The sequence below is a fragment of the Cervus canadensis genome, chromosome 15 (genome assembly GCF_019320065.1).
Source record: "Cervus canadensis isolate Bull #8, Minnesota chromosome 15, ASM1932006v1, whole genome shotgun sequence".
Taxonomy (NCBI): Eukaryota; Metazoa; Chordata; class Mammalia; order Artiodactyla; family Cervidae; genus Cervus; species Cervus canadensis.
The window spans coordinates 29,189,536-29,208,700 of NC_057400.1; the positions used below are offsets into that span (position 1 = coordinate 29,189,536).

General features: G+C 34.6%; 1 long non-coding RNA gene across 1 annotated transcript in view; it reads left to right on the forward strand.

Moving 5' to 3' along the window:
• LOC122453867 overlaps nt 1-19,165 on the forward strand; it is a 207,507-nt gene that overhangs the window by 148,127 nt on the left and 40,215 nt on the right. The window contains exon 3 of the long non-coding RNA XR_006273202.1: nt 16,540-16,633. This is a non-coding gene — a long non-coding RNA (uncharacterized LOC122453867). The remainder of the gene's footprint in view (nt 1-16,539; nt 16,634-19,165) is intronic.

Genomic DNA, 19,165 nt, shown 5'->3' on the forward strand with positions numbered 1-19,165 from the left:
GAAGTGGTGCAATGCTAGTAATACTTCCTACAACTATTATATATATGAAGAAGTTGTTATGTTATGGATCACAAATGAAAAGTTTTGGAAATTGCATAAAAACTGTTAATAATATTTTGAAGTTATTTCTGAAAAGAACATTTGAGAGGAAATAAGGAGACCTGGATCCTAGCCCTTTTATCACTGTTAAAACCTTTGGCAAGTCAACCTTTTAGCTTGTTTTCTCTTCTTGAAAATGAACCAAGCTCGGGAGAGTGTTAAGTTTCTTCTATAAATTTCTTCTTTTTAAAATAAATTTTATTGACATGTAGTTGATTTACAGTGTTGTGTTCTGGGGTACAGCAAGGTGATTTAGTTATACATACACATGTATTCTTTTGCATACTCTTCTTCCATTGTGGTTTATCAGAGGATATTTATTACAGTACTTCTCTTTGCTTTACAGTAGGACCTTGTTATTCATTCTATATATAATACGTTGCATCTGTTAATCTCAAACTCCCATCTTCTCTCCCCCTTGGCATTCACAGTTCTGTTCTCTGTCTCAGTTTATTTCTGTTTGATAGATAAGTTCATTTGTATCATATATCAGATTCCCCATATAAGTGATATCATATGGTTCTTGTCTCTTTCTCATTTATTTAATTTAGTATGATAACCTCTAGGTCCATCCATGTTGCTCCCCAGCTATACGTTTCTGTTATTCTTGTTATTAAAATTTGAGATGATATGAAATTAGGCATAGTATACATAAATGATTGTTTTTACTCCAGAGTTATTAATAGCACAATATGTAGCATAGCATAGTTCAAAGAGAAATGCCATTTCTTTTACACACACACTTGCTTTCCACCTTTTTTCTCAGTTCTCTGCAAAAAATCACAACTAGAGTCAATTTCACAGCTACATTATTGCTCTTGGTTAAGACATATAATTTGTGTATGTTTTTTTTTTTCCCCCCAGTGGTATGTTTAGCTTTTGGAAGATCACCAAATAATAAATAAACTTTAATAAACCTTCATTAGTGGGTAGTAGGTGACCAAGGATTCCCTTATATGGCCCACAGCGCTCAAGACTTAGTCATCTAGTCTGTCTTAGGTATTCAGTTGGCTGTAAGCGCTAATCCAAAGTGAGACACTGAGCAGAGAGAAGATCCAGAAATAGTAATCCATCAGATGTGGCATCACGTTGCTTACAGGAGCTCTGGCATTATGGTAATGGTACCAGGACCTGGACCTGAGCTTTTCCAGTCAGCAACTATCACCTGACCCCAAGAAACATAAATACTATGGGACACACAAAAGGGAGGTGCAGCCCTAAGGTGCAAGTTGGACAGATGCTGAGACAAGCCAAGAAAGCCTTTACAGCCGAGGAAGAATTCAAATCTGAGTAAGAGAAATTTTGCTTAGGTCAGGGCAATATTATTTTCCTGGAGAAAGTATTTGTGGATCCTCTACATGACTTTACCCATTATTTGATTTTTTTTTTTTTTTTTTTAGTAGCATAGGCCTTCAAGTTTCAGTACGAATGTAGCCATTTATTAGGGCCCAGTCAGATTGATTATTTGCTATGATGCTTCACATTCTTGTGACATTTTAGGAATCTATAATGGTTATTTCCTGAAAGAGTTAAAGCAGAAGCCATTATTATTCCTTGAACTTATAATGTATGTTTCCTAGCGTCTTTGTACGAGGCTCCTATTGTGTTAGCATTTTGAACTGAGAAAGTTACAAGCTACCTTATTATTAGTAATACTGAGTATGTCAGCATACTTTCAGCTTCCAGGTAAAACTGGCTTGCCAAAATTTCACCAACATTTTGGGCTAAATTGATTTTGTTGGAATGATCACTCTGGTGATTGGGAGCTACCTGACAGTTTTAATATGTAATGTCCATGTGCTTTTGTATATGTCCATATATGTTCTGCCCATATGCTTTTGTAGCCCTTCCCCGTTTTGTACACATAGGCCTTCCAAAGGGCAGCACCTGCATCTAGGTCATGGGACTGCCTTTGAGCTGCTGAAAGCCACTGGGCGAAGACCTTAAGCAATGGCTGACAGGTTTCAGCTTCCTCAGTCCTGGCTTAGACAATTCTGAGACATGTATCTTATACCATTTTCAGATTCTCCCATTAGATTAAGTTTCCATTGGCCTCTGCAAGAGCTAACATAATAACATACTCTGTATTAGCTGCCTGCCCTTCTTATCACCTTCCCCACTCCCCTACCAGTTATGCTGAACCTCTCAAATAAACTTCCCACTCAGTCCTAGTTTCAGGGTCTGATTTCCTTAGAAACCCCACTAAGATAACTAATAAACCAAAGATGAGAATCCTTCCTATTTTGCTGGTATAATTTATTTTATACTGTTATGATAAATTGTCTAGAGTAAATGGGCAGTTATTAAATTCATCTGTTAATTGTTTGGGACTACAAATATTTAGTATGGTAGATCCCTTTCTATTTATTGTGACATAAAACTTAATTAAAATCACTAGCCATCAAATACTAGTAAAAATAGGCTAAGTTATGTAAATGAAAGGATATAAATGGTCACCCTTTTATAAAAATTCTAAACATAGCTTTAAAATACTAGAATCAATATAATAGCAAAATCTTAATACTGGAAGTAAGAAAAAATGCATTTTAACCAAAAAATTGAATATAGTTCTTAGAAAAATTTTACTGAGACCCACAGTTTAAACTAAAACGAACCCCAATACCCTTAAAACACTCAAATATAAATGTTTAGGGATACCTAAGAATTGAAAACAAAATACTAAAGGAATAAAATCCTAAGAGACAAGAACTAGTATTCAGAGCATATAATATACCAAATAAATGAATAAAATATTTTAACAGCTACCTTGATACTAGAAGTAAAATGTAATTAAATGCTCAGAGTGAAATGTTAAGAGCAATCTAAAAATACTAAGAATGTTAGAGATAAATCATTTAGCACACAAAAATGTGAATTTAAAAAGTAATCTTTCAAAACCGGAAACGGACACAGCATTCAGAGGAGTCTCAAGAGTAACGGAAGCACTAGGTCTAGTTTAAAGAAGATGAGAATCAGGCAATGCCCAGCAAGAGCCTGGTCACTGTTGATAATCCAAGTTGGGGAGTCCAGGTCAAAACTAGTTGCAAACTATTTGCAGACTGTGTTTAAAAAGACACTCTGAAAGAAGAGAATGAAATCAAGCCCATTTCAGGGACTATAGACTTACTGCTGCATTTCTCACCCTTTAAATAACATTTTGTAAAAACCCATGAGATGTAATTTAAAAAGTAAAGATAACGCAGGAACTTTAACTGTGATGAAGAGCCAATGATAGCAGCATTTAAAACCTTTGATAACAGACAATCCACTTTACATGTCCCCAAATCTAATATGTTGTAGTATGCTTTTTTCCTAGCCATTAGCATGCAAGATAAATTCAGTGTAGCACTTCATTTGCTCAGTTTGACCAGTTGAGAAACTACTGTGCATTTAATCTCAATGTTTTTATTTTTTAAGTATGTATAGGTTTTATGATTTAAATAACCCCAAAGACAATACAGTATAGTGATTAGAAGCATAGGCCCTTGATCCAATCCTGAATCTGCCATTTAACTTGCTATCAGTAAGCACACATTACTTTACCTTGCCTTGATTTCCTGGATTGTTAAGTGGGCATCATAAGAACATGCTACTCCATAAGAGTTTCTGAGGATTAAATAGCTTAAATATAAAATTCTTAAAATATTGTCTACCATATATTTATTCCCAATACATCTTTTGTGTATGATAACAGTGAATTATGGGTAAAGTTGAAATTTATAATGTTGTTGAGATACATAACTACTTTCATATAATGATTATTATGGGGAAAGTGTTAGTTTTTCAGTCATGTCCGACTCTTTGCGACCACATGGACCATAGCCCACCAGGCCCCTCCTTCCATGGAATTCTCCAGGCAAGTTCATTGCCATTTCCTTCTCCAGGGGATCTTCCCAACCCAGGGATCGAACCCAGGTCTCCCACATTGCAGGCAGGCTCTTTACCATCTGAGCCACCAGGGAAGCCCAACTATGGGGAAAATGCAATCTAACTTTCTGTTCAGCTCAGTTCAGTCGCTCAGTCGTGTCCATCTCTTTGCAACCCCATGAACCGCAGCACACCAGGCCTCCCTGTCCATCACCAACTCCTGGAGTTTACTCAAACTTATGTCCATCGAGTCGGAGATGCCATCCAGCCATCTCATCCTCTGCCGTCCCCTCCTCCTCCTGCCCCCAATCCCTCCCAGCATCAGGGTCTTTTCTAATGAGTCAACTCTTCACATGAGGTGACCAAAGTATTGGAGTTTCAGCTTCAGCATCAGTCATTCCAATGAACACCCAGGACTTATCTCCTTCAAGATGGACTGGTTGGATCGCCTTGCAGTCCAAGGGACTCTCAAGAGTCTTCTCCAACACCACAGTTCAAAAGCATCAATTTTTCAGCACTCAGCTTTCTTCACAGTCCAACTCTCACATCCATACATGACCACTGGAAGAACCATAGCCTTGACTAGACGGACCTTTGTTGGCAAAGTAATGTCTCTGCTTTTTAATATGCTATCTAGGTTGGTCATGACTTTCCTTACAAGGAGTGAAAGGGAAGTTGCTCAGTCGTGTCCAACTCTTTGCGACCCCCTGGACTGTAGCCTACCAGGCTCCTCCCTCTATGGGATTCTCCAGGCAAGAATACCGGAGTGGGTTGCCATTTCCTTCTCCAGGGGATCTTCCCGACCCAGGGATCGAACCTGGGACTCCTGCATTGCAGGCAGATGCTTTAACCTCTGAGCCAAGGAGTAGGTGTCTTTTAATTTCATGGCTGCAATCACCATCTGCAGTGATTTTGGAAGCTCTACTCATTTCAAAAATGAATATATAAAACATGACCCATTTGTGACAAAGGAGGACTGCAGTTTTTGCTTATTTTTCCATGTGATATTTACTATGTTTCTACTAAGGTGAGGAGAGAATAAATGGTATGCCTACCATGTGCTAATAATAAACAGTTTATGTCATTTCACATAATCCACAGTCAGCTAATCACTTTGTTTCAAACAAAGTTGAAATTTCAGAAAGGTTCAGAGCTTCTGTAATATAGTCTCTCTGACTCTGAGCTTAAAGCTTGTGCTACTTTCCCTGTGTTATTAACAGAGGAGAGATTCAAACTATGTAAGAACTGGTATGACCCAGGCACCAACAAACCAAAGTAGATGCAAGAGTCTTAGAGGCCTTATGCTCTGCCAGGTATTATCTCCTTAAGGATTAGAACATGGAGAACTCTTGGTGGGGGAGAGGTCCCTAGAGAAGGGGACATCTGGAGAAGCTGGAGCAGTGGCCACTTTCCAGCAGTTACGGAGGTCTTTTCATGTTTAGCTAGTACAGCCACAGTGTTCATTCTAATCAAATATTAGATGTTTCAAAATATTACTTTTGATGTATCTGATATTAGGATAGGTATGTTCAGATTTGAGTACTGTATTAACTTTTAATATTTTTAAGACATATTTATAGAATCAGGCATAATTGAGAATTCCGTCCTTGAGATTTCTGTTAAACATTCATTGTATGATTTTCAATTATATTGATTGATTGATCTCCACTTAAGATACATTGCCTTTATTTATAGTCACCAATTTTTTAAAATTATGAACTTGCAATAGTTTAGAAGAAGCTTGCAATTTATGGTTCTTTGGCCAAAAAATATTCATTATGTTATTGTAAAGACTTTGTTTTCTTTTCCAAATATGAATTTGCTCTCCTAACCAACCTTCTTCTTGTTATATATTCTTTATTCACATCCAGAAAGAATAAAACAATGATGATTTTTACCTGATAATATATAGTATATCTTCAAATTTGTTAGAAACCTGATCTCTTAATTTTATAATCTGGGAGCAACAGAAATCACTGAAGTCTTCTTTTTTGTGTGATACGAAACTTATTTAAAATGCAGATTTCAGTAGATGAGTACGTTGTTTCTTGGTTTGTTTACAATATTTCATAAAATTAAATGAATTAACTGTTAACTAATGCTTTTCCTTTGAAACTTAAGTAATTACTAGTATTCAGCCTTTTTTAAACAATAAAAAAGACAATTTCACCTTGTTCAATCCAATAAAGGGGCCTCTATTGCCAACTGATTCACTGCCTTGGGGTCATTTGTGTTTACTATTTTTATGTGAAAGAACTGAATATTTTGTTTTATTTTTGTTTCATTTGTTCTCTGTTGCAACCAGCCAATCAGTAAATATGTTAAATGTTTTATGTTCAGTTTTTACTGAGCATGAACCCACCATACTAAGTTTTACTTCCACATACCAATTTGCAGTTTACCTAGTTTAAAATCTACTTACTATATGTTTGTATAGGGTGTACTTCATTATTTCTGTATCTACCATGGTATCTACAGCTGTGTTCTCAGTGATAAGGAATGATCAGAAAATCACAGCATTATAAATGTTGGCAACATTGGAAACATTTAATATTTGACTAATTTTAAGTAGCATTTAAAGCTGTATTTGAGAGGTAATATTAAGACTTGCATCACTCAGAGCAAAGTGATGGCCTATGAAAGTGAAAAGTGAAAATGTTGATTGCTCAGTCATGTTTGACTCTTTGTGACCCTCATGGACTGTAGCCCACCAGGCTCCTCTGTCCACGAGATTTGGCAGGCAAGAGTAATGGAGGGGGTTACCATTCCCTTCTCTAGGGTATCTTCCCGACCCAGGGATCGAACCTGGTCTCCTACATTGCAGGCAGAATCTTTACGTTCTGAACCACCAGGGATGCCCCCAGATGGCCTATAGTGTCTTGGCTTAAAAATTCAGGTATTTTTCTGCATAGTCATTCAGTTCATTATAAATGCAGGGAAGATGAAACAAATTTCTGGAAATACTTCACATTTTATATGTTTAGCATTTGATTTGTCATCTTTGAAAGATCTAAAATGATATTCTGTTAATTTTTACACATCCCACATAACCTTGACAGAACAATCCTCTAAATCTGAAAAATCTCTAATAAACAAGAGTGACTCAGAATCTCTTTTTGGTTGCATTTGCTTATATTTAGATTTCACTGTTTTATTTTTCAGTTATCTTTCACTGAGTCAGTAATGATCCTGTCTTTGTTTACAGTAACCTAGAGGTAATTTGTATAATCCAGACATCTTTTTCTATTTATAAGGAATTTATTTGTTTATCAGTATTTTCTTTTCCCTGATGAAATCCCTCATTATTTGACAGTTTGGCATAATATTAAGCTGTTCTTTGTAGGATTTGAAACATTGTTCTTTGGTAAAAGATAGCTGATTCCAGACATCATAAAATTAGGTATTACTACTCGCTCATAGAATTTCTCACGTAATATGGTTTCTTTGCTGTTATGAATGCCTGCACCAAAAATCTGTGAAAAGTCAGAGCCTAGAGTCTCCCCCAGCACTGGTGGCTTTGATACTTTAGTCACATGAACCATTTTTTTGGTGGTTTTTTTTTTTCAGACATCACTAAGGATGATATTCCTATTCTTGTGTGCATTTATTTGCATTTTTCTGCTTGTTATTTTATTCTTTAAATGGGTTGATAAATAGGAACATCACCTCCTTGCACAGGGCTCTATCACCTCTCTCTGCTATCTTTTTGTTTCTGTTGGAAACTGTGGTAGAATTTGATTTGGTTATGCAGGTAATTCTCATTTTGGTTTTATTTTCCCAAGATGCAACCACTTGTTGCTTTTTTTCAATTATATAGGCTAAAGTCCCTTTTCTTAAGATATTGTCTTGATTATTTATTTCCATTAGTGAGGAGTAATGATTCATCATTTTGGAGGGTTGTTCCATTTATAATTTGAAAAGTCACTTTGGCTTTATATAACACATATTAAAATTTTTTAATTAATTAATTTATTTGGCTGCACTGAGCTTTCTCTAGTTCCGGTGAGTGAGGCTACTCTAGTTGTGATGCTCAGGCTTCTCATTGCGGTGGCTTCTCTTGTTGCAGAGCACAAGCTTTAGGTGCTAGGGCTCAGTAGTTGTAGCGCACAGGCTTAGTTACTCTGTGGTATGTGGAATTTTCCTAGACCAGGGATCAAACCTGTGTCCTCTGCATCAGCGGGCTGATTCTTATCCATGGCAGCACCAGGGAAGTCCAAGATCATGCTTTTGTTTACATTATCAATGTCATACATATTAAAGGACATTTTAAAAGGCTTTTGGCATAATTTTGATGTTTCCCTATCAGCAGTTTGTATCCCAGTTTTAAAATTCTATAGCTTATTGTGAAGCATATTATTTTAAAAATATCTACAAGAGAGCAGTTTTTAGTCTATGTGCACATACTTTAAAATTATATTTATTTAAATTTTTTCTATAAGTTGATTTAAACATATAGTTCTTCTAATTAGTTTTCTCTCAAATTAGTCTTAAGAAGTACTAATTAATGAGTCTAGTATATCATATTAATTTTTTAACTTATATAACAATTTTGTTTTTATATAGAGAACATATTCCAAAAAGACTTTTTCTGAGTTTTGATTCAATGTTTTCAGCTAAACCTCCTATAACACCTAGTAATTTATTCAGTTAAATATAGTGGACCTATTACTTTAGACTTATTATAATCTTTGTTACCACCATGTAAATAAAACATTATGGTTCATAATTCTGAATCTGGATTTCTTTTTAGACATTAATTGGATTTACAATAGCTTCATGGAATCTGTCTTCATAAGGCTGTTTTTCTTTGAAATGTCATTATCTTTTGTGTCTGATACCACAAAATGTTGTTACAGCATTGTTAAAATACTTGAAGATATATGAAACTTATTTAAGGCCTCGTAATATTTGTGCACAAAAACAATGGTCTCTCTCTCTCTCTCTCTCTCTCTCTCACACACACACACACACACAACCATGGAGCCATTTTCTGTTTCAGCAGCAGCAGAACATCTTTTTCTGTTGGGCAAAATTCCAACTCTTTGATTTGGTGGCTTGAATTTCAGCATCACTCCCCAGGTTTTTTTTATTCTTCATGTTGGCTCACCATCAATGTATAGTATTTTGTTTGTTAGATATATATGTTAGGTAATAAATTGCTAACTGGATATGACTCATGCTTATATCTTGCTATGTTGCTTTGGAATTTTAAAAATTAATGATATTCTGTTAAATATTCGTGAATTTCTGTTTCTGAAAAGAGGCAGTGCAAATTTTGTGTTTGACTTCTGAATGCTTTTTAAAAAGAAAAAGATCTTCTTATTTGCTAATAAAATTTCTTGTAATTCCTCACCATAAATTCAAAGAATCATGGAGTTGGAAGAGGCCTTTAGAAGGATTGAAGGATACCCTCTGATGTTGAAATTTCCTTCTTTGATATCCCTCTCTCCTGTTCAGCAATTCCATCTACCCTTTTAGCATAATCCTGAGCAATGAAATCACTAGTAGCTATTACTGTTGGTTTTCTTCCCTTCTTTCCCCTCCTCTATAGAACTCTCCAGTATTGAAAAATAGATCATTTCTGGTGTTCTAGACACACAGGCAGCTCCTATTGGTAATGAGAATGAGAGAAAACGAATATGATGTTTTAGAAAATGGAGGTAATGTCAATAGTAATGACTTTTTAAAGTAATCACAAAAAAAGATAAAGGAAGTGGAGTCAGACTGCTGAAAATATGTTGAGAGACAACTGAGTCAGGACTTGGGAGGCAAGAGACAGAACCTGAAAAGGAGATAACATCAACACCATCCTAGTCATAAACTTCTAACAGTCAACATTTGGAGGGAGGCAGAGAGCAAGGTGTATAGTGTATTATTTCCAAAAGTAAAATAGCTTTATAAAATATAATAAAGCTATACAACATAGCTTTATAGTGTTTTTCTGTAACACTGCCACTGAGGAAGTCCTTGAAAAGTTCTAACACATGGAAGGATAAATGAAATGATCCCTTTTTAAAATATGTTTTACTCAATGTGAGCTTATTGACACAGACCTTCATATTCACATGATTTCATCCTCCCAATACTTTTCATTCCCCCCTCTACAACATACTTATCTTTCTCAACCTTTAGTTATCATTCATAGTAGTTTTTAAGAACCTTATTTTTGAGGTTGGGTGAGACTATGTAGAACTAAAGTGATAAATGAACTGCCAACCCATTTACTGGTCCCACCTCTATTTGCTCATTAATTGTCTATCAACAAGTCCAATAAGATAAAACTACAGTTGAATTTATTATTGCCAGAATATAAATATGTGTATTCTTGGTACCATATTTGGCAAAATGTTTACTTAATTGTTTCTCTCCAAAAAGGTCAGTGTTTGCATATTAGTGTAGCCAAAAAATCACTCACTAGTATTCCCCAAATAACAGACGTAATTAAGGAGGTCTGTCAGAACCAAATTGATGATGTATTTTAGCTGAAGACATACCCTGCCTGAACTAGATGGATGTTTTTAGAGAATGCTAGTAGCAGGGAGAAAGGGAAGAAGAAAGTGGCTTTTTTTTTAATCTAATGAAAACGTATCATTTCCTGTGAATACCTTGAATTGCCTGGTTATTATTAACTTTCATAGAACTTCAGTTGCTTTGGACTTTATAATTTCTTACTGAAGCCAGATCATTTAGACAAGTTGCAGGAGGGCTAAAGACAAGGCTTAATCTGGTGGACAAAATTTAGAATAACATATGGTTCTTTGTTTTTGAAAGTGACTTGGCCATACTCAATAAGGGACTCTTAGGCTGTTTACCACAGAAACATAGAATAGCTACAAAAAAGAAATGCAGAAAAGTTATCCCAGATACACTAAAAGAGTGATCTGGAATAAATCTAATAATGGTTCTGTTACTAAGAATAGCTGGAATATGCTCCAGCTAAGATTATTACTTTTATAAAAACAGTTGAGAAAACTGGTCCATGAATTGCATGATGAGAGCTCTTGTTGTGCTGAAGAAATTGGAAACTTTAGAGAAGCAAACATAGGCTAGAAGTATTTTTAATTCTTTGAATATTTTCTGTTAAGATTTTATGAGGTTTTATTTTATTCTGTAATTTCTTGCTGTAATTTGTTTTTACTCAGCCATATATGAAACTTGTGAATTAAAAAAATTCCTAAGTCACTATCAGATCAGAATAAATGGGATCTTGAGGGCTATGAAATTGCATACTGCTAATGGTATGAAAGCAATCACCGGTAAAAGTTTAGATTGAATTTAATTCCATAGCTCAGGGAATTTTTAGGTAGCATATTTTCTTCCTGTAAAAACTGCCATATTTTAAACTTGAGAGTGCAGAAATACTTTAAGAAGGCAAATTTTTTTGTAGAAAAAATTGAGTTAAAACCGTAAATTTGGCATCCCAGTATTGAACCATATTTCATGGATTTTAATGTGATTAGGCTTATAGAACATTATTCAGAAGCAAGACTGAGGTTTTTAGGATAAACCGTGATATCACAGAGGCTTTATTATGTAAATGGTACAGAAATACTAGAAAGCATATAGAGCAAAAAGAGAACTTAGAAGTAATCTTATTGTGAAGAAGGGTCAGAAGTAGACCTTCATGGCATTTTACTTGCAGTGAGAAACCTGATAAACTGCAAGAGTGGAAAACGCGAGGCAGAAATGATACGAGGGTGTATTAGGTAAGGCTTCCAAAACTACTGAAGATTTTAGTTTTAAGTATGAGACCATATTAAAAAAAAAATCCAACTAATAAAAATACATGGAGAAATAAATAAAAATAAAAACAAGGAATAAGTTTTAGCAACTTACATGACCAATGTTAGAGATACCTATGTCCATTATCTAGAAGTCTGTATTTTTAATCGTTAAAGAGTAATATGTAGAGGCTGAATTCTTTTGTGATGTATGGCATTTTGTGATTTATAGAGTTATTGGTTCTTCTTAAAATAGTGTTCCTAAGGAAACACTAAACTGTGTTCCCAGTGACTTCTGTGTTAAATATGTTTAAATAGTTTCTAATTTACTGAAAATTGATCATTCTTTTAGTTTTTATTAATACCAGTAATAATTACACTATTACTCTCAAGCAAAATTACCTGGTTTAGACATTAAGAGAGTTAGGTGCAGTAGTCCTCAGAACAGATGAGAAATTTCATGCAGCATAGGGAGATTACAATTTTTAAATCCTTCATCGTCGTAAAGTATACTGAAGAGAAAAGCTGGGTGCCTCACCTCATCACTGTAAAACACTATACTTAATTACTAGAAACACTAACAAATATGCCAAGTCTTAAGGAATTAAAAAAGAAAAGGTAGAAATAAGGGACTGTAAGTTAGTACCTGATTAATTAGCTAAGTATTTTGCAATAATGAGCGTAGAAAATCAATATTAGAAAGATAGCTTTAGTGTCAAGTTGATGGAAGTTTCCTTTAAGGAGGGAGCAGTATCTGAGCTAATTTTTGGTTGGCCAGGAGATGAGAGATAAACAGCAAAAGGCAGCTGAGGTCAGATAATAGAAGATCAAGAGTCTTGCCAAAAGACACTTCATTTCATAGCTGTAAATCACAGAGGCAGACATACAGCCTCTGCTACAGATTCGAGATGGACTAGCTCCCTGTTTGTGAGGACATTTGAGAAGTCCATGACTGTTGCTATTAAGCAGCACGAAGCCTGCGGGGGAAATCAACTTTGGTCACAAACTGAAGATTGATGTTAACTTACTAGAAAAACCTAAAGTCTTTAGCAGCATGTGCATATAGAAAAAATACTAGGAGGACTTCCATCTTAGGCATGTAAGAGAAACTATGTATAGTTTTCTTTCAAGGTTTAGTAGTTGTTGATCATCATCCTTACTGGGTATAGCAGAGACTCTGATGTTTACCTATGTTTATTAGATTTTTCATTTTCAGAAAAAATCTAAAGAGTATATGATATTGAATATATTATTTTTACTGTGAAGTACTTCTGGGCCTATTTATAAGAATTTTCGAAACTAAAATGTTAGCACTCTATTTTATGTTATTTTTAGTAAGTTATGTATGTGTAGTTCTTGAGGGAAATGAATTATTAAGACTTTCTTTTTAAAATTTTGGCTTTGTGTTTAAACAGAGCAAATGATGATATTAGAGGAGCTTCCCCCCCCCCCCCACTAAGTTAAGGACAAAAAATTTTAATTTTGAGACTTTGAAGACATGTTTCTAGTTATATATGAGGTTTTAAGTTAAATTTTCATTATAGAATATAACCTAGTTTTCTCTCTTTTTTGGCCACAATATATATAATATATATATATACATATACAATAAAATCATTATATTGTATTGATTACCTATACAGTTTACTTAGAAGGCTAGTAAGGCTTACCAAAATATATGATCCATAAACATTATCTTAGATTTAGCTATGTTGATGTATTACTTAAGTCCTATTTACTCTAAGTTTAAAGTTATGTTTTACCAGTGGATCTTGAGATTATCTTTTAAGATTAGGAATATAACTTAGAACAAATTCAAGAGGTATTTTTATAAATGTCAATAATAAAGTTCTGGTAGTAGTCACTGTTCATAAAGACTTAGAGAACTGTTTTACAGGGATTGGAGACCTTTTATATTATAATCACCAGAGACATCTATAAAAATAGAAACTCCTTGGCCTTAGCCTAATTCTTCTGAATCAAAATCTCTGGGCAGGACACCTGAGAATTTACATTTTAAAGTAGTGCCTTTGGTCCTTAAGTGCATTATAATTTAAATTCACTGTAACTACCATTTACACTGTGCTTGGATTCATGTAATCTAAGATATTATAGGTTTGTGTATATTTGTGTGTGTGATGGAAGTTTTGAAGTCATTTTAAGTATTGAGTAGTCCGAATAGCAAGGATCTTACTAATTTTCATAAACATCTGTAGACAGTATTTTTTAAGTTAATGTCTTACTAGTTATCTGTAGAAATTAAGTCAGACAGTTGTAGTGAGATTGTTTCTTAACCAGTAGAATATCCTTCCTTAATGCTTTTGAAAATTAGCAACAGCAGCAGCTCCATGTGATACCAATTAAAATCTGAATATTTAAGGAAGAGACTGTCTCCATACATTTAGAAGTGTCCCACATGTTTTTAATGTGTAGCTGCAATGAATCAGGGATATCCACTAATGAACAAAAGGAACAGTGATGTTCCTAGTCAAAAAATTATTGATTGACTTTGGAATCTGTAGTACTCAAAACCACATGCTAAAGGTATGGCACTGTGGCATCTAAATTCTGTTTCCCTAACTGCTTGTCTCAGGCTTATTTACACAATCAAAGGAAATCGAAATCAAAATTATTTCAACAAAGCATTTTCTCTGAATAATCCCAGTTCTCTATTAGACGGCAGTTTCTTTTAAAAGGCCTCTGCTAAGCTTAACTAGGTTAATGTAAAGCACTGATTGGTCAGTTTAAGTGATAAAGTTTGAATAATATTGACCTTTTCACCCAGACTTCCCTGGTGGGTCAGATGGTAATGCATCTGCCTATAGTGCGGGAGACCCAGGTTCAATCCCTGGGTCCGGAAAATTTTCTGGAGAAGGAAATGACAACCCACTCCAGTATTCTTTTTTCTTTTCTTTTTTTTTTTTTTTTAAATTGGAAGCTAATGACTTTACAATATTGTAGTGGTTTTTGCCATACATTGACGAGTCAGCCATGGGTGTACATGTGTTCCCCATCCTGAACCCCCCACCCACCTCCCTCCCCATCCCATCCCTCAGGGTCAGCCCAGTGCACCAGCCCTGAGCGCCCTGTCTCATGCATTGAACCTGGACTGGCGATCTATTTCATATATGATAATATACATGTTTCAATGCTATTCTCTCAAATCATCCCACCCTCGCCTTTTCCCGCAGAGTCCAAAAGACTGTTCTTTACATCTGTGTCTCTTTTGCTGTCTCACATATAGGGTCATCGTTACCATCTTTCTAAATTCCATATATATGAGTTAATATACTGTATCGGTGTTTTTCTTTATGACTTACTTCACTCTGTATAATAGGCTCCAGTTTGATCCACCTTATTAGAACTGATTCAAATGCACTCTTTTTAACGGCTGAGTAATATTTCATTGTGCATATGTACCACAGCTTTCTTATCCATTTGCTTCCATGTCCTAGCTATTGTAAACAGTGCTACCATGAACATTGGGGTACATGTGTGTCTTTCAATTCTGGTTTCCTCGGTGTGTATGCCCAGCACTGGGGTTGCTGGGTCATATGGGAGTTCTATTTCCAGTTTTTTAAGGAATCTCCATGCTGTTCTCCATACTGGCTGTACTAGTTTGCATTTCACTAACAATGTAAGAGGATTCCCTTTTCTCTGCACCCTCTCCAGCATTTATTGTTTGTAGACTTTTTGATAGCAGCCATTCTGACCTGCGTGAGATGGTACCTCATTGTGGTTTTGATTTGCATTTCTCTGATAATGAGTGATGTTGAGCATCTTTTCATGTGTGTGTTAGCCATCTGTATGTCTTCTTTGGAGAAATGTCTGTTTAGTTCTTTGGCCCATTTTTTGGGGTCGTTTATTTTTCTGGAATTGAGCAGCATGAGCTGCTTGTATATTTTTTAGATTAATTCTTTGTCAGTTGCTTCGTTTGCTATTATTTTCTACCATTCTGAAAGCTGTCTTTTCACCTTGCTTATAGTTTCCTTCGTTGTGCAAAAGCTTTTAAGTTTAGTTAGATCCCATTTGTTTATTTTTGCTTTTATTTCCATTACTCTGGGAGGTGGATCATAGAGGATCCTGCTGTGATTTATGTCAGAGAGTGTTTTGCCTATGTTTTTCTCTAGGCCACTCCAGTATTCTTGCCTGGAAAATCCCATGGACGGAGGAGCCTGGTAGGCTACAGTCCATGGGGTTGCAAAGAGTCGGACACGACTGAGCGACTTCACTCACTCACTTCACTTTTCATGAAGACAGACTGTTTAGCTAATTGATTTCTATGGCCCTGACTTTTACAGGCAACTCAAGGGTAATCAAGAATATATTTTTGGTAATTATCCATTCTAAACAAGGAAAGTACTTTTTAGGGTAGGGCTACATTCCTGTAGAACATAAGAATTAATGTGTTTAAAATTATATTTCTTCAAAATGTTGATGAAAACTAGGTTAGCAAGATAAAATTGGTGCTATAGAAAGTACTAAACTCTGTGTTGTTGTTCAGGTACTCAGTCTAGTCTGACTCTTTGCAACCCCGTGAACTACTACCTGCCAGGTTTCCTTGTACTTCACTATCTCCCAGAGTTTGCTTAAATTCATGTCCATTGATGCTACACTCTATGCCAGGGATCAAAATGTCAAAGTATGTTTCACAGGCCTTTCTGATTCTTCTAAAGGGAAAAATTATTATTACCGTCTAATTGCATAAAACATGTCACACACATAGTTCACACACAATAGACACCTCCCTTTGCCCATACTTATAATTTTAAGATTTCCCTTAATATTTAAAATAAATAAAAAAATATTTATAACCTCAAAGTCATGATATTTTCTTATCTTTTTCTTTTAGATGATTATTGAGGATATCAGTTTCTGCATGTGGGAAGTAGATATTGAAGGTTATCTGGTTTACAGACAGGATCTTTAAAAAATAGACACTGAAGGTAAGTAATGACTATAGCCTCATAAATAATCTAATTTAAATGGTTAGGGTTGCCAGATTATAATTTAACTTGCTAAACTTGCTTACTTTTTTGTCACTGGCCCTGATAAACCACATTCATTCATATTCAGAAATAAATTGTTATGCCTTAATACCATCTTGGCAGAAAGGATCAGATTTCATTTATAATGAGCAGTTGATAAAGTTGATGTATTACGGAAGAATGCAAACTAATTAAAAAGAATGAAGAAGATATTAAGTAGCATCTATCAAAACTGGGTGCACAACTCAGAATTTAACTTGAAAAAATGATTTTTCAGACCCTGCTATGCACTGTATTTTTTATTAATATTTATGTCCTTAACCATGTTAAAAGCTTGTTTTTTAACCACTCCAAAAAAAAAACCCTGCAACAGTTTCAAACACTCATAGTATTACTTCTGAATACCTAACTTCTTTTTCATTATTTCTTGAGCTCCTGAAGATTTGTCTTGACCTGTGATATCCTTTCACTTACCGTATTTTGTTCATGTCTCCCATGACTGCTTACATGCTTATGTTACTAAGTAAATTCTGAATACATTTGGCACAATTTTGAATGAGATAGAGAGTACAAAATGCAAAAAGGGTACTTTAAATAATTTTGTGTGGTGCAAGAGAGAGGTGACAGGGGTGTACCTATGGCTGATCATTGTTGATGTGTGACAGAAAATGATAAAATTCTGTAAAGCAGTTATCCTTCAATTAAAAACATTTTTTAAAATAATAATTATTTTGTGGGTCAGATAGGTACAATGGAACCTTGGAGAGTGTGTAACCTCTTAATGGGGCACTTCTATTTAGCTCTAAAATCCTTTCTAAGTGGGAATAAGAGACCAGTCATATCAAATATCATGACTTTTTCCCAGAAGAAACCAGAAATACAAAATTTGAAAAGTCCTAATTTTTCAAAAACAGCATAAAACTTTTCCTGTGACAGTATCCACTTTTGCTACTGTGTGAATCAAATACAACAGTATACAACCTCTGGTGCAGGAATTATTTTTCTTTGTTCTATATTTCTTTATTCTTGTAGAGTACAAGTACTTAGAGTTTATTTTTTCTCCTTAATTTCTGATTAGCATCTTGGTGATTTTTTGCTAGTTTTTTATGATAAACATTATTGTCAGAAATGACTTTTCTTGAAAATATAAATGATATTACTTATTTATAATTCATCTGTACTTTTATGTGGTAAGTTGGTTGCTTAGAATAGCTATTCAACTGTTTTCTGAATTATAATAGTTATGCAGTTATTTTTATAGTTCCTTTATCTCCATAGTCATAGATCCTTCTGATTTTTTTTAAAAGCGAGGTTCCCTTTTTACTGTACCATTTGCATAGAAAATAGAGTTAATCACATTCCTTAGTTCAGGGCACACTGTCATAACTGGTCGATGGAAAGCACTTTCTTTTTTTTTTTTTTTGGAAACCACTTATTTTATTTGTGTATTTTTATTCTCATTTCCATTATCATGCTGCTGACCTGGACTCATTGGAAATCATTCTGATATGTAGTCTAATATCTGTTGCATTGTTCTCTTTTGTTTATATGTATTTTCAAAACATATTATTTTATATATATATATTTTTTTATTTTAAATGGAAAACTTCAAATAAAAAAGAAAAGGGAGCATAACACCATGAACTTTCATGTGCCCATGTCTCAGCTTCAACAGTTACCTCATGGCTGAATTCATCTTAACTATATCTCTATCCTGCCTTCTCCCCCACTTATACACATGAAATTTTAATATGCATAAATGGATTGTGCTGTGTATCTCGTAGTGCATTATTTTCATACATTATTGTATTTTGTTAGAAGATATTTTATTTAGGATTTTAGAATCTACATTCTTAAGTGAAATGTACTATACTTTTTCCTTCATTTTCCTTGTCTGGTTTTGCAATTAAGATTACACCAAAAAAAAAAAAATATTGCACCAGCCTTATAAAATGAGATGAGCAACTTTTTACTCTTTTCTATTTTCTAGAATAGCTTTATATAATATGAATTTACTGTTTATTTAAGTGTGCTCAAACTCATATGTAAAGTGTCTGGTTGAGAGATGTTTTTGAATGCTATTTATGTCTTTAATGCTTTTTAGTCTATTTAAGTTTTCTCTTCAGCTTTGGGTACCGGTAACACCTGATGGTCTCCCTACCTACCAGTGTAGCCCAAATCCACTTTTCTTTTAGTCAGGAAATACTTGGACAGTCTCAGTGTCCACATCTGAGTCATGTAATAGTCACTTTCTTTTTGAACTGACCAGGAATTTAATGTTTTAACCCTCATCATTGGCCTGATAGGCCCAATCTTGCTTGACTTAAACTCCCACTGACACATACCTAGATTAATCCTGAGCTCCATTAGTTTTCTACTATTCTATAACCAGAAACTTTGGTTAACAGTGCTCTTAACTGATGTCTTTACATTTCTTAAAACCTTTTACATACTGGTTTTGTGTCTCAAGGCTGTGTAAAAGGTAAATAT